The sequence below is a fragment of the Rhinolophus sinicus genome, chromosome 17 (assembly GCF_057876585.1).
Source record: "Rhinolophus sinicus isolate RSI-liver-muscle chromosome 17, RSI-T2T, whole genome shotgun sequence".
In the NCBI taxonomy this organism is placed as follows: domain Eukaryota; kingdom Metazoa; phylum Chordata; class Mammalia; order Chiroptera; family Rhinolophidae; genus Rhinolophus; species Rhinolophus sinicus.
Genome location: NC_142517.1, coordinates 208,385,001 through 208,409,468, shown reverse-complemented (window position 1 = coordinate 208,409,468; position 24,468 = coordinate 208,385,001). Strand labels below are relative to the sequence as shown.

Genomic DNA, 24,468 nt, shown 5'->3' with positions numbered 1-24,468 from the left:
AGAGACTGATTGTTCTAGGTCATAGTGACAAGCAACTACCATAGTTAGTCTCAGGCCCATTCCTGTCAACTGACAACCTCCTCACACCAGGGAGCACACTTTGAGAGTCAGCTAATCAGCAACAGTTAAATAACCACGGCTCCACCGCTGAAGAAAACTAATCCTGCCTCGGAAAGTTCTCTGATCCCTGGGTCCGTGCTTCTCAAATCCTACACCAGATCAGCAGTTTGCTTTTTCAGAGACTTGTGTGCCACAAGCATGGCCTCCCTCGCTTAAGAGAGCAATATACCCAGCTTTTGGTTTCAGATACTTTCTTCAACAGTAGAGGTTGTCTCTTGTTTGAAAGTAGCCCAGCCACTCACCCCACAGAGAAAGTCCGCAGTGTGCTGGTAATATTTGAACATCCAGCTCTCCAGAGAGAAAAATAAAAAAGTTCTGGTGTGTAGCTTTTGCCAAATACTGTGGTGGAATTATTCCAACCTGGTGTATTTCAGGCTCCCAAGGCAACAGATTTGCTCACAAAATCCCTGAAAATTTAATGATCAGCTCTTGTGAGACAGCATCTAAGTAAGTGTACCACTGACTTAGGGAGAGAGTGCTGGGGGTAGAAAGAACCCAGATTATTCAGTGGTAGAGTGGGCATCGTGGAAGATGGCTGGGCTGAAGCTGCACTGCCAGCAGCACCTAAGAGGACTGTCCCTTGGCGAGAGGACCCAGAAGCAGGAGGTCATGAGATGGACCACAGGGCGGGGGGTGAGGAATAGAGGATATCAGGTCTCAACCAGACCTCCCATCCCTGGGCCCTGGGCACTGTTTCCACCTGAGAGCCAGAGCATGGCTGCACACGGCAGAAAGGGAGCTCCCGGCTGCTCTGTGTAGACAGAAAATCAGCAGCAGTCATGGGTGTAGCACCTTGCTTGCACAAAAAGGGCTTGCCATGTGAGGTTCCACCAAACCAGGAGGGGACAGCCAGTCTCCACACAGAGATACAGAAGGGAATATATTTTCCATTGTCCCTCCTTAATGCCCCAGCACCTGGCCGGGAAGAAGGAGGCCAGCCCAACACCCTCCAATTCAAGCCGTTAGAGCCACAAGTCCAGCCTGCCCAGAGCGCTTTGAATCAGATATGAGATCTAAATTTTAAAATGAGCAGGACTAAGTCTTAATAAAATGAGCCTGCCTCAGTAACTCAATGTTGTGGAAGGCTGTGGAATCCAACTGAGGTTGTGGGAAGAGAGCCTGCTCCCTGGTGGGAAAGGCAGATGGGGCTCAACAAAGCTGAGGCCAAAAGATCCTGTCCATGAGGGAGAGAGCCCTGCCACAGTACCGCACAGGGGAGAGGCCCCAAAAGACGAGTCTCTGAAACCTGCCCAGCAATCCCAGCATCCCTGCCTCTATTTGCATCTATCCCCTAGGTCCCCTCCCTTTAAAATGTCCTTGTAAACATAGCTCAAGTGACAATCCCATGTGGGTTTAGATTAGTGTGTGTTTTGGCACCATACAGAGCTCTGCCTCACACAGTTATTCAAGAATCCAGGCTGCTGGCAGCCCTGCCACCTTCACCATGCGGCTTTCAAAGCCAAAGTCACCCTGGGCATTGCCCTCCAGCCAGCAGATGGCAAGAGTATGGAAGTTAAGACATGGAAGCTTCGCCAGGCCAGGCCTGCAAAAGGTACACATGAACCTGCCCCAGATCTCATGGGTGAGATCAATTATGGACTTATTTACCTGCAAAGGAGGCTGGGAAGCATGACCTTGCTGGAACTCAGGAGGAGAAGGAACGAGGTTGGGTGCTCGGCTGGCAGTGTTTGCCACACCTGGTCTCCTGCAGATGTAATCACTCCTAATACTCTAGAGTTTCTACTTCCACACAGTTTTTCTTATGCACATTTGTGTATTTTTAATGGACTGCTTTATAAACTGCATATTTCACAAGGTGTATTGCAAGCATCTTTCTTCGTCAACTGACACTTCTACATCGTGAATTTTAATGACTGAACAGTAGGCCATTGGATGTAGATGCCATAATATAATTAATTAATCAGCTCCCCATGTGACAGGGCCTGACTTGTGTGCTTGTGTGGATGAATTTTTCCCTTTCTTTAATTGAGTGTGTTTATTTTTATCTCGCCCACCCCCGTTTTTTTAGTAATTCAAGTGTTTCATGTTTTGAGGTTCAATAGCATTTCCTGACCAGTCTGGTTGTCAAAAACAAGGATGGAACTTAGTGTAATGGGGTGGGGGGACACGACAGAGCAAATAATCACACAAGTTAGTACATCACAACAAACTGAGGTGTTATTACAGGAAAGGAACACAGTGCTGTGAGGGTATCACAGAACTTGACCGAATAATGGGGGTGGTTTGAGGGCTGGCTTGTATGTAGGAGGCTTCCCTAAGTGACTCTTCAGGTATCATCTGAGGACAGTCGCAAGCCTCTCGAATCACTGGTTTCATCTTGCCAGAGTTTAAAATGTGACACTTAAAAACGTAATTTGAAAAAGAAAATTTGTTGAATCCTAACCCCAACAGCAAAAAGCACATGAGTTTAAATTCCACTTTCAAGCCCAAGTCTCCTCGTGGAGGCCAGGCCTTGGAGGGCGTCCCATGCTGAATTGTGCCCTGTGTCTCCTCCCTGGAGAGGACCACGGGGACAGAATTCCATCCATGCCAACCAGGGTCCTTTGGTTTAAGGAACTGGACTGAGTCCAGCATGCCCCAGCCAGTGGCTAAGTGCCTCCAGATGGGTTTGCCATTGAGTTGGACCCATGGGCTGTGTACACTCAAATTCAGCAGGTCACCTAGGGAAGTTCCCAGAGTTACAGGGCTATAAATGGCTGGATCTAATTGTCTGGGGCTGTGGGATTCTTTTTGGTTCCCATTCAATATTCCCACTAAGACCCAACTAGTGTCAAAAATTTGACTTCAGTACAGAAACAAAAGAAAACAAAACACTAACTCACTTCAATGAAGTGAGTCATTATTGCAAATGTAACTTCCAGGCATTTGGGGATGAGGTACTTCTGCTTTCTCAAAGAACAAGGGCGTGGCAATTTGGCAAACTGTCAGAAACTTTCCTTCATCCTTAGGAGGTCGGAGGAAGTTTCCTCCAGGCCTGAAACACGCTGAGGTGCAGCCTCAGCAAACAATGAGTCCTTCCCTAAAGGTACTTTATTTTCTGCCTCCACACTCTCCACATAGATCTTGCTGATCTTAAGGTTTCTCAGAAATGACGTCCAGCACTCTCCTTACCGAGGAGGCTCACACAAGAATCTTCTAGAAAGTGCTTTGACCAACTCCTGCAAGCCAGCGCCTGGGGAAGAAGCAGCGGATGTCTCGCTAGTCCACTATGTCAGGGCCTCACCCGCAGGCCCTGCTGCTCACTCTCCCTGGAAGGACCATTCGGATGCTTCAGGGCCATGGGAAGGACCCTCTGCTCCATTAATGAATTGAGTTCAAAATATCTGTCCCTAGTGGTCATTTAAAAAGCAGCACAAAACCATATAATGACTCCGGGTCTGAATCCAGCACTGTCACTATTAGCAACGTGACTCTGGACAAGCCCCCTCATCTCTACAGTGTCCTCATCTGTACAATGTCAATGACGACAGCGCCGGGCCCGTGGTGCTAGTGTGAGGACTAAACATGTTGATCTACGGAAAGCACTCGAAACAGTGCTTGGCCAGTGGTAAGAGCTTAAAAGGTGTTATGTCTATCAAAGCGCCCCTAAAAGGCATTGGAAGGATGCAGGGCAGCCTGGGTAACAGGCTTGGAGCACAGCGCGGAATGAGCTTCAAAAGGCCTTTTTCCGGGGGCCAGTGCTGCCGAGACCTGCTCCTCGGTCCCTGGCTGACCTCAGCACCCCTGCCCATTCCTGCTCCCTGCCTTGCTCGCTGCCCCCCACCACCACACCCCGCAGCCTCAGCTGTGGCCAGAGGAAAGCCATGTTATCCCTGGGCCAAGTCTTTGGCCCCGCTGGGCCCTCTGGTCTCCTGTCCACCGTCAGGACGACAATGCCCACCTCTCAGAGTCACCATCTGGATGGGGCCAACCAATCCCAGGTCCTGGTCCCAGGCCTCCTTGTTCAGCCTTATTGATGCCTGGTCGCCATCTAGTGCTCGAGAAGAGTAACTGAATTTCTCGCACCACAAATGGCTGCTAACCCTTGGGATAGACGGCTGGAAGTTGATTGATCCCAAGGGCCAGCCATTTTAGGAATCTTTTCCGAAGAATCCCAGATCTGTCCTCTGCTTCACGTTCCCCAACAAGGGGACTCCTGGTTGAATTTTTGGGCAATTCTGAATGCTAGAACCCTAGTCCTCATTTGGGGTCCTGTTCCTTACATTTTAAACGTGTCGCTTTACCCCAAACTTTCCAAAAACGACTATCAGTTGAAAGGCTAGGGACGGTCTGGGCCTGATTCCTGGTGTATATGTCGCTGGTATGGAATCAGTTTCCAAGCTTCCATCTTATTTTCATTTCTCGTCCCTGATTATGTAGCCCCGCCCATGTCCCGTGCACTATTCTAAGATCTGGGAACAGAACCGTGACAGAGCACACAGCCTCTGCCCTCAGGGGCTGGAGGCAAACCTGGCTAATTGACTGCAGTCAACTGGAGGGGAAGTGAGGAGAGATTAGACCTGGTCCTCGGTCCCCACTGCACAGTGACCACCCGAAAGGCCTGGAAGCCGTGACCAGGCCACCTCACAGACAATCAAACCCAACTCTTCAGCTCCACAGAGGTTATATGATTGTCCCACAGGAGCGGGGTCAACCCCCTTCCCAAATTGGTTAGGATAATAAGACTGAGCCCACCAGGACGTAAAAAGTTTTATTACTCACATAGCAGGGCTTTTGGGGGGAGATTAAGGTGGGCGCAAGCCACTCCAGGGGCTTGAGCAAAGGGGATTGGTGGTGGTGGCTTGGATTGCGGTTAGGAGTGACCCCGGTTACAAGCTTCTCCAGATGGGCCAGGATTTGAACTTCCCACCCTGCTATTCTGGGAGGGACCATCAGCATTCCTATCAGTTTGCCGATGAGTGGCAGAAGGGGAAGTGAGGGGGTGGGACCCGAAAGCTGTCAGTGGTCAAACATCCAAACATCACAAGTAGCGCCTTGCCCTGATGGCACTCCCCCAGGCAGCCAAGGCTGGGAACCACGGGATGAGGTGACCAGTGTTTTCCCAAGCCCCCAAAGGGAAGAATTATCAGAGGGAACTTGTGGAAACACTAATTGCTAGACCAAACCAGCCTGACTGAATGAGACTTTCCAGGGAACGAGCCGGTACCCTGTGCATCTGTCCAGGGGATGCTCGGGCCTGGCAGGTCTGAGAAGCACTGGGCTAGATGCTGGCTGCAGGAGTGCTGATGGCCACTTCCCCTGTGACCCCTTTATAGTGTGCAAAGGGTTTTGCACAAGCTGTATCACTTGACCTTCACACGAGCTATGGGAGAGGGAGGCAAGTGTTCGTGTTCATTTTCAGAAGCGGAGCCAGGAGCTCAGAAGCATCGCTCAGGAAGCCACGATGCTTGTCCAATGCTGGAGACTTGGCTTCTGAGTCATACTCCCCAAGGGACACCAGCAGCCCTAGCCTGGGGGGTCCCAGGGGTCCCTTTCGCCTGCTGAGCTTGCACCTCCCACTGGGCGGGCCTTGTTCTCTGCATTACAGATTTCACCATTTTGAAGCTTACAGATGTGTTTGAGATCACTGGGAAACTTGGTAGAAATGAGCGCGTTCTCTGGGACATGCATGAGTGTGTTCTGGATATTACTGAACGCGCCTGAAGCCATACCACTGAATTACTAGAAAATAGTAATTCCTGGATAAACATAGCAGTTGTTAGATGGCTTATTAAATAATTCTTCAATGATCAAAGTGGCAAGTCATTTGTAGCTATTGGTATACATTTAGATTGTCATGTCTTTACAAAATTCTGTGTTACAGACGTTAGAAAACATGCGTCAAAGAGAAATGAGAAATATTTTTCTTCTTTTCAAAAGGAAAAGAAATGCTTTATTTGTGATTTGAGAGAAATGGTAAATTTCAAAGTAACTTGGAAGGAGTAAGGGAGTTATGCCAAAATTAATTTCTGAACGATTTTGAAGACCGGAAAAAAGCTTCCCCATTATAAGGGACAAAACATTTGGGTAGGGCCGGCCTGGTGGCTCAGGCGGTTAGAGCTCCATGCTCCTAACTTTGAAGGCTGCTGGTTCAATTCCCACATGGGCCAATGGGCTCTCAACCACAAGGTTGCCAGTTCAATTCCTAAAGTCCCGCAAGGGATGGTGGGCAGCGCCCCCTGCAACTAAGATTGAATGGGGCACCTTGAGCTGAGCTGCCGCTGAGCTCCCGGATGGCTCAGTTGGTTGGAGCCTGTCCTCTCAACCGCAAGGTTGCCGGTTCAACTCCCACAAGGGATGGTGGGCTGTGCCCCCTGCAGCTAGATACGGCAACTGGACCTGGAGCTGAGCTGCGCCCTCCACAACTGAGACTGAAAGGACAACAACTTGACTTGGAAAAAAGTCCTGGAAGTACACACTGTTCCCCAATAAAGTCCTGTTCCCCTTCCCCAATAAAAAAAGAAGAAAAAAAAAACATTTGGGGAGCAAGGGGGAAGTGCAAACGTGATGACTGTGATAATGAGGTTAGGGGACTCAGAGAACAGTATGAAATCAGTATATATGATCAATGTTTGGATATTAATTTTAATTTTTAAGGTAACTGTTGCAGAACATGAAAAAATTTCAGAATTATATTTAAATGAAAGGAGCCATGATGTGAAGTATGACAAAAATCAGATATGTGTGAGAATTGTACAGATTCATTGCAAAGCCCAATCCCAGAAATTCCACATACCTAGAACTCTCAAATCAATTCTCTGTTGTTAACTATCTAAGTAATCTTGGCTGTTTATTATATGGTCTCCAAAATAAAGTTACTGGATTGTCTGCACTACCAGATTTTAGGTTGACCTTGCCATCACTACAGTGACAGCAGAAGGCTCATTTTCAATTCCAAGTTGCCTAAAAATATACTTACATAGCTCAAGGGGAAACAGAGGCTAGAAGCTCAGTGACCTGACACAGATTCCTACTGAGCAGAAATTATCACCAAATTCATGGAGCCTGGGTGACTGAGGGCTCGTGTACAAACTTGGCGGCTAAAACTGAGAAAAGGTGATGGGTTATTAACTTAATTTCCCCAGGAGAATTTCATACTTCACTTACTCTGAGTTAAAGTTACAAATGTCAACTAGAACTCCAAGATTGCTCCTGTGGTTATAATTGTGTCTCTTTCCTTCTTTCTTTGAGGTAAAAATTTAAAAACTAACAGGTCATTTTATGAAAATGTTCTCTAGTATCAGAAACAAATAACTGGACATTTCTGGCCAAGATGGATTAACAAAGGTCCTCCTGCTTTAAACAACTAGAGGAAGGTCAAAATATATGAAATAATGTTTTGTAGAAAGTAAATAACTAAACAGGCAGGATCCCTGAGAATAGGGAAACAAACAGTTTGACCTCAGATTGATGCAGCTTATGGACTAGAAGCAGTTTCCAGGCTGCAGGACAGTAAGGAGAACCCAAACACAGCCCTGTGGTCTCCCTGAATTGAGGAAAAAGAGAGTGAAGTCTCAGAAGGCCAAAGTAGCTAGAATTTTCAGGGCAAAATATAGGAGAAGAAAGAGCTGCAAAAAGAGAGTAAGAATTCTGGAGATTACAAGAGAAGAGCCTTCAAATCTTTGGTTGAGTGTTGGCCTGTGAATATTTGAGAACAAACTATCTGAGTCCAGGAAAAGAATCACCAGAAAGTAGTAGGTAGAAGGATTCCCTGAGCTCATATAGGTTTGGAAAGAGCTCGTGTTCCCACCATCCGAAGTGGAAAGACATTGTGACACTTCAGGCATTGGGTAAAATCTTCAAAGCGTATTGTGTTAGTAGTGGGGCTACTAGTCTAGACATTAGCTCTAGACTAAAAGTTGCACTGGATTAGCCCTAACAAATCTTAAAAGCAAGCCTCAGCAATATTTAACTGATCCCAAGTAATTTAACTGAGAGATAGAACACAATTCAAAACTAGCAATGGGGTGCAAAAATCTAGCACTCAAGAGCAAAACAATCTCAGTGCCCTTTGTCCAACAAAATTACCACACAAAGAAGCGTAAGGAAGATTACGCAACAGAAACTGAGCCATAAATAAGAGAAATGATGAAACCACAGAAAAGAATCATGAAATGGCTCTCATAAGTAGCTTACATGTGTGCGAGTAGGTAGAGGAAAATATGAAGATGATAAGGCAAGAAATGCAACACATCAAAAGATCCAAATGCAACCCCTAGAGTGAAAAATAAAATATCTGAAATGAAAAACACACTGGATGGGATGAACATCAAATTAGGCACTGCAGAAAAAAGAATAAATGAATATGACTATAAAGCAATAGACACTCTTCAAAATGAAACAGAAAGAAAAGGGACAGGGAAAAAAAGCCGCAAATAATCCAGAATATGGGTGACTATAGGACAATATCTGCTGGTCTAGCATACAAGTATGGATACAGTGTAGCATCTTCCAATTTCAGTCTGATTTCTGTTCCTATTCTCTGCTTCTGTGGCCACAACTCTTTCTCTGACTGACCTATCACATTAGACCCACTCAGATAATTCAGGGTAATCGTTCCAAGGTTCCATCGGCACAAGGTTCCATCTCAAGATCTGTAACTTAATCACACCTGCAAAGTCCCTTTTGCTATGTAAAGAAATATGTTTACAGGTTCTGGAGATTACTGCATGGGTGTCTTTGGGGGGCATTATTCTGTCTACCATAGAAAGGGAGTCTGGGAAGTGTCACCTGCAGAGGTCAGGCCTCCTGAGGCACAGACATAGTAAGAGTTGGGAAAGGAAATGGATCTTAGGGAAAACGGCCCAAAACAGGCACGCAGCTTTTGCTCCAAATTTTCACTGTTAAAATCATACACAAAAGACTTCATTTTTTTCTTTTTCTCCCTATGCACTGTCTATTAATGAATTATTGTCTTAATCTCATCCCTTCCCCAAAACAGAATAGCTACTTGAGACAATGCTGCTGAACTGGAGACGATACACTGACAGACAACGGTAACACAACTGGCAACTTCTTCCTCTGGATTTCAGCTTGTAGAACTGAGTGCATTTTAAAAAAATCATATTCAGATTTAACCTCTCACTTACTTCTTCCCTTCCAAACAATACAGGTTTGCTTTTCCTATTTTGGGTGTGCCAAAGAGCAAAAGGAGCAATCCCCAAATATTGTCATCAAAGACATTTAAAATCTTTAATCAAAAGGCGTGCTTCCAGAAGAACACTGGGTCTTCTTAGCAGACATGGATCCCATGACATGAAGCCTGTGCGGGCCTTTGGCATTGCTCTCTATCTCATCCTCTGACCTCCGTGTCCAGGTACCCATGATCCAGCATTATACCTCCCCCACTGTCAACCCACCATCTCCCACCAACGCACTTCCCAGATATGCGTTTAGAGGACCCCTGAGGAAAAGAGACCTTGGCAACTCCAAAGTTTCCTTTGCTCACGTCAGTTTTATTGTTTATGCACAACGAGAGACCATAAGACAAAATGGTCCCAGGCAACTTATTCATTGATCAAGCCAAATATATAATAGGGTCCAACTGATAAACAAGGAAGGTGAGCTAATGGTTAGTCTTCAGAGAGCACAGGAAATCTACTATTGGTGACTGCCAATGGCACTATTCACTGATATTAGGAGTGACCATATGGGGCCAAAATGTAAGATGTCCAGCGAATTGTAGATGTTTAAGAAAACAATAGAATGTAAACTCCATGAGGGCATGAACTCTGGTGGTTTTGATCACCGCAGAATACTCAACACCTGGCACCTAAACGGAATTTCAGTACTCACTGGGTGAATGTATTACTTAATGTCACTTTAAAAAATTATTGGCTGAAACATTATTCCATAGCTCTTTGGACTGAGAATCTATAAACTTTGCTCTTTACTAAGACCCATTCTTTCTTTCTCCACATCATTTATATGGAAAAGTTCAAACATACAAAAAAGTTGAAAGAATAGGAAAATAAACATTCATATACCTGCTATCTAGGTTCAATAATTGCTACCATTTATTTTACTTAATTACTTTCAAAGTTACATATATATTTATTTATGTGGGTATGTGTGTGTATCAGTTAGCTTTTGGAGCCACTGCATGTCTATATAGTTACATGTCTATATTCATTTCTGTAGATCTCTAAGACTGTTATCTTTGTGTCTGATGCTGGAGTTTGAAATCCACAGGGCCGGAGTCAGAAGGGAATATCGATGTAACATGGAGGCGATCAAGGTTGGAACCCTGCAAGTGTGGACAGATGGTGAGTCTTCAGAGAGCAAAGGAAGTCTACAATTGGTAGACTCTGTCATTCTTGCTGCCATGAACAATTGATGAAACAGGTGCCCTAGAGAAGCTGGAGCCCTCCCTCATGGAGCTAAACACACACACACCCAGCCCAGGAGTTGGTGAAGCTGAGGGGCGATCCCAGGGAAGGTGGACTGGTGGCAGGCCCAGCTGCTGACCCATGCCAACAAGGTGAGAGGTGAGCCAGATGCTCAGTGGTGAAGTACAAGGCCTACAAAATGGCTGCCACATCCCTTCTGCCCTCCAAATCTCCCAAGAATGTCTCTTGGGCCCACCCTAACTAAAAACATCCAGGTAAAGGGAATTCTGGGAAACAGCTGAGCATGGCCAAGTCAACACATTACAAAGCCACCATTTCAAGTTAGGCTTCAAAAAGTTTGCCATTTCACCTCTAAATACTTCAACATCCATCTCAAGTTTCCATTCTTAAATGGTGGAAGAGAACAGCCATCTGAGGAACTTACAATGGCAAATGCTTGGTTTTCATGGGCAGTTTGGATTTAAGTGCTCAGAACATAGCCCAGGCAATGGGGCAGTTTGATTTTACTCTTATTTAATATAATATCATCTTTTAAAAAAGATTTTGTGGGATTTGCCTGTCCTGGTCTAGCATGAATTTTTATTTTGCTCCACCAAAATATAATAAGATCGTCAAAATCATTCTAACAAATGCTAAACTTGTTTTCTTCAGGAAAAACAAGTTAGCATAAAATTTCTGATGGGGAGCTGCCTCCCAACTAACAGCTTGAGTTTTGAAATGAATCTTTTGACAAATGGCTTCTCTCGTTCTCAAGCTGTTTCAACAAAATTTTCCATCCTGAAAAAAAAAAGAAAGCATTCCAAATCTTTCTTCTTGAAGATCTGTATTGGAGCCCTTGTGAAATCTCTCTCCTGTTTTGTTTTCTTTTCTTGGCACTCCTTGGGTAGGCATGGCTAGAGTAAAGACTGAAGCTAGGAAAACTTTTATGTATTGTCTCTCATTAGAGTGAGAATATTTGTTCAGCTGCTGAAACTTGAGCTGAATTAAGAATGTTAAAAAAGAGACGATAGTCCCAAAATGGAGTCACTTGTGCTAAGCCCCACATCATCAAATCAAGACGTACTGCCTGTAATTTCATTATAGTTTCAGACTTTCCCAGGTGTGGAATCTTAAACCAGCCAATCTAGTACTGCCTGGTCAGCACTAGTGAGGTGAGCTGCTCGATAGACCCCTTCCATCCCCCAAAGGAAGGAGGCCTTGTCTGAAACAATCCACTCTTTGCTACTGACTTCCTTGTCCCATCCCTCCTGCCTATAACAGTCTTTCATTTTCTACATTTCCTTGGAGCTCCTTTTTATCTGCTAGATGGGATACTGCCCGATTCATGAATCATTGACTAAAGCCAGTAAGATTTAAACTTTACTTAGCCAAATATTTTTTAAACAGGAGCAGCAGATGAAGAATTTGTAACCAAGCAAAACTCCATAGCAACAAGTAACTGAAGTTGGTTATAATTGTAAGACATTTACTCAGGATTTTTTTTTTAATTCTTAAGAAAATTTCAACATAAGACAACGACTCAGAATTTTGAGGCACAGAAGTTGGCAACAAGTAAGAACCATTCACGTAGGTTCAGTCATTCAAAAAGTGGGTGCGTATTTTAAGCTTGATAAAAAGCTTTGCTTTGAGAATTCCGACAAAGTCAGCTCTCCAGTAAAGCCCGGGTTGAATTTCACATGTATGTCTCTAATCTGCTTGCAACCCTGAGTGGATTCTCCCCTAGTGACAGCTCCCTCTTTGGTGGTGTGGTTTCCAGACTAGTCCCCCAAAGCTTGTTCTACCCACATACACCCAAATTACAGCTCTACTTGTATCATTTCAACTGCATCAAGCTGCACTGTTTTGTGGAAAATGAATTCTGAATTCCAAGTTGCAAGGCCAAGAACACCTCTTCTCTGAACCTGGGAGCCAGAATTGGCAACGGTGCTGACTTAATTTTACTTAGTAGGAGAACAGAGTCTGAGCAAATAAATTTAGGAAATTGTAGGGAAGGAAAAATAATTTTCCCTCTTACCTTCTGAGTTCTTATTTGAGACCGCTGTGATAAAAGACCGAAACTGGGTTTATTAACAGGTCTACCTCTTGTATACATGAGAGACACACAGGGAAAAATGAGTGGTTCCCTGAGATGGCCTATACCACCAGCTTCAATACCATCTTTAGCTAACAAGCAAGGAAGTTTGGGTGGTAGCGGAGGCCAGTCACAGGGTGGTTGCTAGGCCAGCCATGGTGAACACCATGGGTAAGGCTGTTATGCCAGCTTAAGTCTCTGCCTTCTCCACTGATAGGAGTTTCCTGTGATTTAGAGCCATCCTGTTCCCGATACAGAGAGGGAGACACCCTCACAAATGGAGATATCCTTTATATATGTAAATTTCTCTTTCAAAAGGGTAACTTCAACTCCATTGCCAGAGCTTCTCCTGTGTCTGCTTTTTTCTCAAAATAATCAGTTAAAAATAATCCTTATGCTAAAGAGGCATATTTTGGGATGACATATTCTGATCCCCCTCAAAATGCTGCATACCCTCTCTCTGTCTCAGAAAACTTCCATTCACATTAGCACTGGGGGGGGGGGGGGGGGTGCCAAAAAAATGTATACACATGACTTTTGTTCATCTTTTGTTGTCAGTATATATTATTACAATTTTAATACAGTTTTTTCCTTTCTTAAAATGTGTATACATTTTTTTGGCACCCTCGGTATATGTTAAAGAATGATTAAAGGAGACAATTTAGGTGATACACACAAACTTCATTTAATATTTCATGATGTGGACAGTCTCCATTTGGAAAACGGCAAAATAGGGCCAAAGGCAGGAAGCTTTTAGAGAACAAAGAGTAAAGGACAAAGACAAGAAAAGTAGGAGACAGCTGATTGGCTGGGGCCACTTAGTTGACCTCGTAGTGGGTGAGAAGGAACAAGGAAATAAGTATAGAGCCCAGAGTTGAAGATTGGCTGACTGGATAGACGGCATTTCTGGTGAAGTGCAGCATTTACAGGGACCCCGAAGTTACCTAAATTTCCGTTTGTTGAAGCCAGGATTAGAGCAGAAGCTCCCAGGGAACGATGGGTGAGTCTGGCCAGGGCACATACAGGAGGCACATGGGGATGAAAAATCACAAGCCAACTAGAAAAACCATTTGGGTAGGAAAAGTCTCTCAGGAACGTCCTCCCCCCACAAAACGCACATCAACGGAACAAAGTGTCTTTGTAGAAGAATTGTTTGAGTGCTTGCCACCAGAGAAATGCCAAGCCTGCTCAGGTAACCCCAACAGAGAATGCTATGTTTCCTTTGCTTGTCCCCCCAACCTCCTGGCTGTGTGAGAGGACACAGAGCCTCTCTCCACCCCCATTGCTTGTGGTCTGGCACACTCAGAACCCGCCCTGCCACCCCTTCTCACTGTTGGAATCTAACAGCCCCGGAGAGACGGCGGGATTACGGATAGCTGGAGGGGACATCCGGGTGTTCCTGTCTTCCTAGGTATCTGTTGTCACTGCTATTTCCAATCATATTGCCTCCCACATTCCCTCCTCTCTTCTCATTTCATCCCTTGAATAGTCAACGATGACTCCAAGGTGAGACAAAGCTGGTGCTGAAAGAGCTGTTCCTTCTCCACTTCTCCAAACCCTTGCGAGACTTCAAAAGAGATTGAGCTCGTTCCTTGTCAGAATGGAAGGAATCGTCAAAGGAAGACAGTAAGAATGAAAAGAGAATGGGGAGGGAAGGAAGCCAACACTGCTGCACACACATCACGTGGCACGGCTGGCATTAAGCGTGTATTCCTTTGGACACCCCCACCCCCATTCTCTCAGTAGGAAGTAACAGCCCACCCTACAGGTAAGCAAACTGAGGTCCAGTGAGGAGAAGTAACTTTTCTGAAGTCAAAAGGAGCAAAGCCTTAAACAGCAAAGCCATAGTCAACTCCAGGTCTCTCTGGCCCGTGCCCTTGGCCTCAGAGCAGACTAAGAAGTGTCCCTGTACATAAACCAAATGTGGCCTCATAGAGAGGCCTATATGCGATGAGCCAAATAGAAAACAGCACCCACCTTAGCCATTCCCACCCCACCTGCTCCCTGGAGGGTGTGAGGGTGGGACTTTCACAAGACTGAGTCTCTCTCCCCCACCCCCCATCTCTCACACACCCCTTCCCTCTCTGCTGCTGCTGCCCTGGGCAGAAACTTTCACTGCAGTCTACACCATAACTTGATGGACAAGTTAGAAGATAATTTGGACTCAAGATCAAACTATAGTTTCCAATCCATCAATAACAAAGCAGGAGTTTTGACTCGTAGCCAACACTTGTGTTTCTCAGTGAAGTCATTGAGAACTCTGAGCTCAGGGCTGCTGGGATTATGGATGTCTTTTCAGGCCCAGCTAGAGACTTTTCTTGCCACTACTGCATCCGCACTGCCAAGCACAGCCCGTGGCATATCTTAGCTGCTCAATACATATTTAAGAGTGTATAAATATATGCATTAATGGGCTTTCTCTGGACAGCAATTGAGTATGTAAGTAACAGTATGTAACACAGTGCAGTCACATAATAAATTTGTGCTAAGCATCAGCTATACGGCCATTGGTTTTGCTTTTCTCTACAATCCCAGTATTTGAGAGGACAGAGATCTCACCACTGACTTCCCTAAGCTATTGCAAAAAATTATCAGACAGCTTAATTTTTCCAATCTTTAACCCATTTTGGCTTAGTCAAAAACATCACATTTCCAACAGTCTACAAGCTCCAAAAAAGACAACAGAATATGTAGTCTCAAGGGAGGTAACAGCTGGTTTCAAGAAATGTTGTCTGTTCTTTTGTCTCTGAAGACTTAACCTGTTACACCAAGATGAGCGCTCTCTCTTTCCTTAGTACCTGAGGACAGACGAGCCTGCGTCGCTGGTCTCAGGAGCCCACCCCCGGGCCTCTCTTGTTGCCCTCTCACCACCTACCACAGGTACTGCCACGGGGTAATGATGGCTCCTGCCCCAGTCCAGCCGTCAGGTGAGACCCCAGCTCTGGCCGACACCCTGAGTGCAGCTTGTGAGGGTCAGTGAAGCCGAGGGCCCAGCTACGCCATCCTCATGTTCTTGAACCAAAAGCTGTGAGATAAAAAAATATATATGTGTAAGCTGCAAGGTGGAGGTAAATTGTTACACAGAAATAGGTAACTAAGATAGCATCATTCAGCAAATCTCCTCTTCCCAAAATTCTTATATACTCAATTCGTTTTCTGGAGGTGCCATAACAAAGCACCACCAACTGAGTGGCTTAAAACAACAGAAATGTATTCTCTCACAGTTCTGGAAGCTGGAAGTCTGATAAAGGGCCAGGCCCATAGGCGAGGGAGCCGGCATCAGCTTTCCCTAATCTCCCCCTCTTCTCCCCTAAGAGGTACAGGTTAGAACACATATGTGTGCCAGGTTTCCTCAAACCTGAAGCCCTTTCTGGGTGTTACAGCAGCAAAGGGCAGGAACGTTCTTATCAAAAGGAAAGAACTATTTGGGGAACAGGAATCTCACTTATCCTGCCTGTCAATATCAAAGCTCCAAAATGTTATCTGCCAGGCTAGCACCTTGGTGCTTGAGCAACCACCAAGCAGGACCTCAGGAAGTTGGGTCATCAAGATATGGTCTCCCAAACAAATACTGTTTCACTGACTTTATCCATTGTCTCTGAACACGAAAACCTGACACCCCCGAGAAGTCCACTGATCCACCAAAGCACAGCGAGTATGGAAAGGCATGTGGAAGATCTGTGCAAACTTGCACGGGCTGTGAGAAGGGGAAATGCTGATGTGCTTCAGACACGTTTGCCTGATACTAAGAAGTGAACATGTGAAGCCCTTTCAAATGGACCATTTAAACATTGAGGGGAAGATAGACTCTTGGAAACGTCAGAGTTCATTTAACACACTACTCTCTCTGCCCAGAGTATGTCACCAAGGTTAAGTGATACTCACAAACATCCCCAAAGTAGCAATAATTAGATGTTAGCACAACACAAGTGAAACCCCAGAGCCTGTGACTCTAAATAAATTTGGTTTTCAGTAATTTTTTTCTATGCTGACTTCTTCAGAACAAAGATGCCCGAAGATGTCTTGGGCTAACAGTACTCGGAGCAGCAGTGACGCTTACGTTGGTAAGTATTGGAGACCGAGGAGGGAGCTGACCCGAGCCGCGTTTGTTCTCGGTGCTGCACAACGACTTGCTACGTTTCAGGGCTTGCTCTTAGAGTTGAGACCAATAAAAGAAAAAGCACAGAGAAACACATTCTTCATGCACAACTGGCACCAAACATTGAGGGACGTGAGCTAATCGTGACTAAAATATCTCAGATGGGTAACCCAGACAGGCTAAGTACCAGCTTGAGCCTGTTTTTCAGAAGGTTGCTTTTCATGCTCCCGAGGACAGCATTTGTAAGCATTGTTATAGAAATGAGTCACCGAGTTATTACATGTCTTGTACCAACGAGCATAAAATAATATTTACAGAAATTACAGGCTTTGAGCGACAGGCTTCCTGCAGGGGAGACTCAGGCAGAGTGGAGGGTGTCTCCTTCCACCCAGGAATTCTACCGCTAGAAAACCTTCCTGAGGACATTACCAGACACTCAAAATGTACGCTCAAGTGCATTTAATTCCTTCTTAGTGCAATTTTCCAGAATTAAACATTTTCCAATAGAACATTGATTGGCTCCCTTATCCTACAGAATAGCGTGCTACGGTTAACAATAATTACCCCAACGTCTAATAACACGGGGAAATGTTTGTAATGTAATTAGTGTGTTAGTTTTCTAGGGCCGTCATAACAAATTACCACAACTGGGTGGTTTAAAACCGCAGGAATTTATTCCCTCACACTTGTGGAGGCCAGCAGGGCTCGCTCCCACCAAAAGGGTCTAAGGGGACAGTCCTTCCTTGCCTCTTCAGCTGTTGGTGGCTCCAGGCACTCGTTGACTTGGGACTGCATGGCTCCAATCTCTGCCTCTGTCTTCACATCACCTTCTCCTCTGTGTGTCTCTGTGTCTTCCTCTCTTCTTAGGAGGACACCTGCCATTACATTTAGGACCCACCCTGAATTCAAGATGATCTCATCTCGAGATCCTTACATGAATTATATTAATATCAGCAAACACCATTTTTCTAAAATAAGATCACATTCATGGGTTCGGGGAGGACATGGCCTTTTTGGGGGAGAAGGCACAATTCATCCTATTATAATTAGTTAGTAGTGCCTATACGTAGACTTTATAAAGTCCTACTTCAACAATGTAAACATGTATTTATATACATATGTATGTATACACATACACACCTGTAACAGGATGTTACTGGATGGAACTGGGGGACCAAAATGAGTATGAAAAGACTCTGCCGTTACCCTCATATCAGCATTTCAAAGGAATAAGGGAGAGCCTGGGGCTCAATGCCTGGACCTCTTAGCAAGGCCAGATTTGCAAAGGAATCTGAGGAGGGGTCTCCTCTGAGGAGGAGACTGATGCAGAGACCTCTTTGGAGAGAACAGTGGACTTGCTACGCGAGCCCACCCTGGGGAGAGAAGAGCGTATGCTAGTGCCCAACCCACAGCCCAGGGAAGGTCAAGGTAACGTTGGGTGATACCAAAGACCGGTGTCTGATCCAGAACTGAGGAGAAAAATGGACTGCAACTGGGGTCCGACTGCCACCAGGAAATGGAGAGACAAGAGAAGAGCTGACTAAAGGATTCGGAGGCAGGGCAGGGGGGCTGCCCCTGGGGGACCGGCCTGCCCTCTAGGGTTTATCGAGAAATCGATGTATGAGTGTTTCCTGGGAGCAGATGTGAGTTAACAGGGGCAAGTCAGCGCATTCGTTTCCTGGGGCTGCTATAACAACGTAGCACAAACTGGGTGGCTTAAAACAACAGGCATTTATTCTCTCACAGTTCTGGATGTGTCGGCAGGGTTGGTTCCTTCTGGAGGCTCTGAGTCCATGCCTCGCTCCTAGTTCCTGGTCACTTGGCAATGCTTGGTGTCCTTTGGCTTGTAGACGCCTCACTGGATCCTCTGCTTACATCGTCATACGGACGTATTCACTCTATCTCTGTGCCCCTGTTTTTTCTTCTCATAGCATGGATGAGGGCCCACCCTACTTCAGTAGGACCTCCTCTTAACTAATTACATCTGCAAAAACCCTATTTCCAAATAAAGTCATATCCAAGGTTCTGGGGAGACATGGATTTGGGGGAGACACTATTCAACCCAGGGCAGCTAGCAAGGGGTCATCTTGAGTCAGTCCAATGTGGCTGCATGGAAGGGAGAGAAGGCCTAGAGGAGGCTGAGGTGTGATGCAGGATGCCCTGGGGCGAAGTGAGGAGTCACAGGGACCAGTTGGAATAGAGTTGTGTCCACTCGGGGCCCAGGACACAGGCACCCCAGAAGAGAAGAGAACAGAGGGCATTTCTAAAGAAACCTGAGTGGAAGAACCAGCCTCACCATGCGTCAGGCCCCACAGCACAAAGCTACCCAGCCCCCAAAGAACTGTGCAGTCCCCCCTCTCTGCTTGTAGGGCCAGGTGAGAGCCACCATGTCTGATCCCCTTCCCCACTGCAGGCTCAGCCCCAAACGTGTCTGAGACAGGAGACGAGACAGTGCCTTAGAGTTCTGACTGTGTCATAGGACATATGCCAGTATGTACATATTAGAACGTAATGTGCATTCATGCCCTATAACAGGGCATTATTCTAATTAAAGACTTGAGTCTGTTGTAGGGCTGAAATTAACCAGAGAGCGTTCTGCTACTGGAGAGTCATCAGAAAGGAAGGTGGGGGCAGCCAGCACCTCATTCTTGGGCAGAGGAAGATTTGCATAATACATTTTAAAAGGAACTCGAGAGACACATGTATACTCGTAGGAGAGGGACGCACTGGCAAAGAAGGAAACAAAGGAGAGGGAGGAAAGCTGGAGAAGCAGGCAGGTTTCAGCAGTTACGTAACCATGGGAGCTCTGGCTTTCACGCCGCGGCAGCAGGCATGGAGCTTCTGCCCACAGAATGACACAGTTTCCCAGTGTAACTGTGACCTAGTTACTAGGACCTGAGAAAGTGGCGCTGAGCAAATTCTGCCACCTAGTGCCCAGGGCTCAGAGCCCCAAGCCTCTGGGAGCCCAGAGAGACAGCCAGCTTTTCTTTCCCTCCCCCTCCACTGTATTCACACAGCCGTTACCTCCAGGATACCCTAGCTCAGAGAAGAAAAAAAAAAGAAAGTCTCAGATGTCTTATCTGCTCATTTATTTTGTTTTTTTCTTTTGAGGTGGCTTTGTTTGGCTTTTAGGAATGCCAGTTTTCTGTTGAGTGATAGCCAAGGGAGTGTCTACTTGGATATGAAAAGAAAGAATGCCAGGGCCACAGGCAAAGGAAAACTTGGAACAAGCCCAGCTTCTCATCTACTTTCATAAACTGAGAAGTCCGAGCCTTCAGTTCAGCCAAGAAGAAAACAGATGGATACCGCTATGCTCGTTTAACAGGGTCCCTTGGTGTCCAACAGCTCCCCAGCCCCACCCACCTGTACTCCCCATGGTAGATTCAAAGAACCAAGCTCATGAGTAGGTCACGGAGTCGCTTAATGCACACGTGTCAGAGGGCAGGTGGGACTGCGGAGGGGGCTTGCAGGCGTTTTGTAGGAAGCACACATGGCGACTTCGGGTGGCCAGTGACCCATCAAGCCAACAGTTTGGCTAACGTCCTCTTCGCTTCATATCTACTGAGAGAACTTCAGACCCATTGATAACTTTCTAAAGAGTTAACTGTTGTTGTTTATTATTTATTTATTTATTTATTTATTTATTTATTTATTTATTTTAGGGAAGGGAGGGCTGGGTTCAGAGAGTTGAGATATAAGCCCTGGGTTTGCCTCTTTCTAGCAATGGGACAAGTTTTCTGTAAGCCATCTTTCCTCGTTGGTTAACTTGGGATAGTAGCATTAGCTACGCAACAGGGTTATTTTAAGAATTAAATGATGGAATCCATGTGAGTGCCTTACTGGTCTGCCGTGCTCAATAAATATTAGCTATTTGGGTTTTTGATTTGGTCACTGTGGTAAGCGGAAAAATGAACCCCCAAATATGTCCACGTCCTATTCCCCAGAATCTGTGACTATGTTACCGTACAAGGCAAAAGGGACTTTGTAGCTGTGATTAAGAGAAAACTCTTGAGATGAAGATACCTTGGAATATCTGGGTGGGCCCAGTGTAATCACAAGGTTCCTTGTAAAACGGATACAGGAGGGTAAGAGGACACGCCATCTGACGATGGAAGCAAAGGTTGGAGCTTTGCACTTTGAAGATGGAGGGAGAAGCCCTAAGCCAAGGAATGAGGGCTGCCTCTAGAGGCTGGAAAGGGCTAGGAAATAAATTCTCCTCTGATCCTTCAAAGCAAACATAGCCCTGCTGATACCTTGATTTTGTCCCTGGAGACTCATTTTGAACTTCTAACCATCAGAACTGTAAGATCATACACTTGTGTTGTTTTAAGACATTAAGTCTGGGCTCCACCAGCAGCAGGAAACTACTATACTTATAACTACCAAGTTCCTCCCAATATGGCTGGCCCACGACCTCGGTTCAGGATCTTTTTATAAAAGAGATTTCCTCCCAGTCACCAGCCATCCCGAGGGTTCAGCCAGGGCAAACCTGTTAGTGAGTAAGACATTGATTTAAAAAACTGACCACGAACTACATACAGTCAAGTTCATATCGTATTTTAGAAATGAGTAGACAGCATTTGAAACAAAATAGGCCTGCATTGAAACAGAACAACATGACAAAGGACAGCATGGGGGAAGCTCAGCTCATTTGAACACTGACTTACGACAGAATAGCAAATAGATGGTCGACACTTTGCATAGTTTGGATCATGGAAGAAGAATGGCCAAAGCCATCTAGTACCATGGCAGCCATGGTAATAGAGCATGGGAGCAAGAGAGCATAGGAGCCCACACAGACATTAGGGCCAACCCCACACCACCTCCCACGTGATAACGGTGCAGGAACACAGGAGGGAGAGGGACAGACGTGCTGGGCAAGAGACAAATCAGCTCTGGGGGGCCTGCCCTGGGCTGGTGCAGAAGACCTTACAATGTGGAGGGTGGAGATGAGAGTGGAGTCAAAAGGGGGAAGGAGGACCCCAGGGGTGTGTGCTTTGCATAAATATGCAAACTGAGGCGTGTGCATTTGTGAAATCTGAGGTCTCGGGCCTGGGGCTTCTCACTGACCTCTTGCTATTCCCTGTCAATAACTAGGGTAAGCAAATCCATCAGAAGCAGGTTTGGATGGCTTCTCTCCCTCTGCCTATTGGCATCTCCAGGGGGACTGGGTCTTACACTGGGCAGTCTATTCCTTTGCCAGGGGGAGCTGGTAGGTGGAATCGGGAGAGTCCGGAGATATAGCAGAACCATCCTACTGTTCTTCAGTGAGATGGCGCTGGCCAGGGAGTGTGGGGGCTGCATGTGGTCACAGCTGAAATCTGTGACTCATCTGTCAAAGGTTCCAGACGGGGGTCAAGGTTACACTCTCTCTGATGTCTAATGTCTCTTGACCACCATTGCTGACTTGTGTGCATATGACCCTGGCAGCCCCCTGAAGCTTATCACCTGATCCCAGTTAGAGACTTCATATGCTCCTTGGACCAATGGCCACAGCTGCTACCATGGCAACGGTGGCTGGGCCCTTGACCATGCAACAAAATTTGCAAAATTTCCCTCTTGTTCTTGGGCAGCAGCGAGGGAAACTGCAGAGCCCAGCCAAGGTATTAAGCTACGACTCTGCACCGGTCTGACCAGTCACCTCCAGAAAAATCCAGGGGGCTGCTCATGTTCTAGGCCCCTCATGTCCCTACTCCCTGCCCCCACCCGTCCAGCCCCCACCACATCTGCAGCCCCTTTGCTCTCTTCTCCTACTCACCCTGCTCACATTCATCCACCTGGGCCCCACACACCCTCCCTCAGATCTGCTACTCTATAAAACAGAGCTCTTCACCCAGGACAGTTGAACAAGATGGAAAACCCTCAGCTTTGCCTTCCTTGGGTTGCTGAAGACTGAACGTATCGCAGGCCAGGGAAGGAGGAGACAGCTGCTGGGGAAAGAAAACAGAGCAAGAAAGAAAGAGGCAGCTCAGAGAGTCAGAGTCAATCAATCTCAGCTTCATTTTTAAAAGGCCACCATTTGACATCTGCAGTACAGAACATTCTGTAGAATGATTCTTACCTTGACCCTGTCCCATTTGTCCTGAGTCACTAACACCCCGCTGTCACTGAACAAATCAGACCACATATTGTGCAATGTGTATGAAATGGATCTTATCATCAAAATTCAATGTCTTGCTGCAATCCAGGAAGGAAAATAACACAAAACGGAATACCCTAGGGAGCTGCCCCAAACTTGAGGGAGACACTGGCGGATTTTCAGGCTGAGGCCACCCCAAAGGTGAGACCTCTTTGCACGTGACCCTAGGAGAGGAAGGAATGCAACATGTTGGCAACAAGCCACGCCACACCCAAACATTCCAGGAGCGGGAAATAAGGAAGAACATTAAATATTTGAACTCTGGGAAATTTTTAATCCAAGTTGTGAAGGGACAAAGAAGGTACACACAGTCCCTGCCTATGTGTTTGTCCCCATGGGCACCCAGTAATGCAATATCGATATACTTGTCAACACTGCTGAGGACTCCCTAGTAAAAGGACAGATTAGCTCCCGTAACACCTGCTCCTGGAGAGAGGCCAAAATTGATCTGCTGCATGCCTCAAAGTGGCATGGTGACATTTTAATGGAGAGGTCTACAGACGTTTGTCTTGTACCGAGTTTCTATAGAGGTGTCAGTTGGGAGGACAGGTGTGCACCGTTCAAAGGAAAGCCTCGAGGTCTCTTTTATAACAAAAAATTACTCACCTGAATTCTGGCCTGAAGGAATCGGATCATGTTTGTTCTTAGAACAGACTTCGCTGAATGTGCAGAGTGTGTGGGTCCTGTGCCCACAGTTTGCATCTTTCGTGAGGTCTGTGTTGTTGCCAGCAGCTGATGAGCCCTCGTCCCATCGCCCACTAAGCGTGTTTCTCTTCCTGCTGGCCTGCCAACACCCAGTGTTGGGGAAGGCATGGGCTGAGCTAGAGCATGGTGACCATGCTCAGTGAGGGGACTGGCTCGCACAATCCCGGGGTATGCATTTCCAGACCAAACCAGACAGTTCGTTGGCCAGGCACACGAGCCAGCAGCCCCCTGCGCAGGACAAATGACTATCGCTAAATAGGATTGATCACTCCAGGCCTACAGTTTGTTTATCACTATTCTCTCCCTCCAGAAGAATGGGGAAGAAATGTGCTGGCAAAAAAATGTTTCAGAAAGGCTGGTGAATTCAGAGATTGGCAAATTCCAGAAATACATAAATTACTTCACTTGTGGTTAATACCCTATTCTGACCACTAAAGGAATCACACCTACCACTTGTGGATGTTCCTTTCTTAAAACAGGGTGTTAGGAGTTGGTGGGCAGCAGGTGATGCTATACAGAGGTTGGAAAGATGTGTTGAGTTTCACAACATTGATACCAAAACCAGATAAAGATGGTACAAAAATAAACTACAGATCACTCTCACTTATGAAGCTGATCTAAACACGATAAATGAAACAATGGCAGTTAGTATCTGGTAGCATATTTAAAGAATAGTAAACCATGACCCAGTGGGGTTGTTCCAGGAATGCAAAGATGGCTCAATATAGATAATAAATTAACATAATTCACCATATTTTGTTACCGAAGAAAAAAGACAAATTCCAAATTTTCAAATTCAGAAAAGACAACTTTCAAAAGACATTTGATAAAGTTCAATACACATTTATGTTAAAAACTCAACAGTGAAAGAATAGATACAACCTTATATGATTAAAAATAGAAACACCCCATACAGCAAATCAGAAGCCAGCATTGTGTTTAGGGGTGAAACACTAAAATGCGTCTGAGAATGCTACCTAAGGAA

The 24,468-nt window shown here is 45.9% G+C and overlaps 1 long non-coding RNA gene across 2 annotated transcripts in view; it reads right to left on the bottom strand.

Moving 5' to 3' along the window:
- Nucleotides 1-24,468, bottom strand: part of LOC109451456 (uncharacterized) — a 31,967-nt gene that overhangs the window by 7,437 nt on the left and 62 nt on the right. The window contains exons 1-4 of one of the 2 annotated variants that reach the window (XR_016019562.1): nt 23,385-24,468; nt 16,601-17,514; nt 15,416-15,565; nt 3,959-10,366 (exon numbers count right to left, since the gene is read on the bottom strand). The exon at nt 23,385-24,468 is cut by the window's right edge and continues 62 nt beyond it. This is a non-coding gene — a long non-coding RNA (uncharacterized LOC109451456). Of the gene's footprint in view, nt 1-3,958; nt 10,367-15,415; nt 15,566-16,600; nt 17,515-23,384 lie in introns of those variants that run through there. The other variant, XR_012490363.2, reaches the window with a different exon arrangement.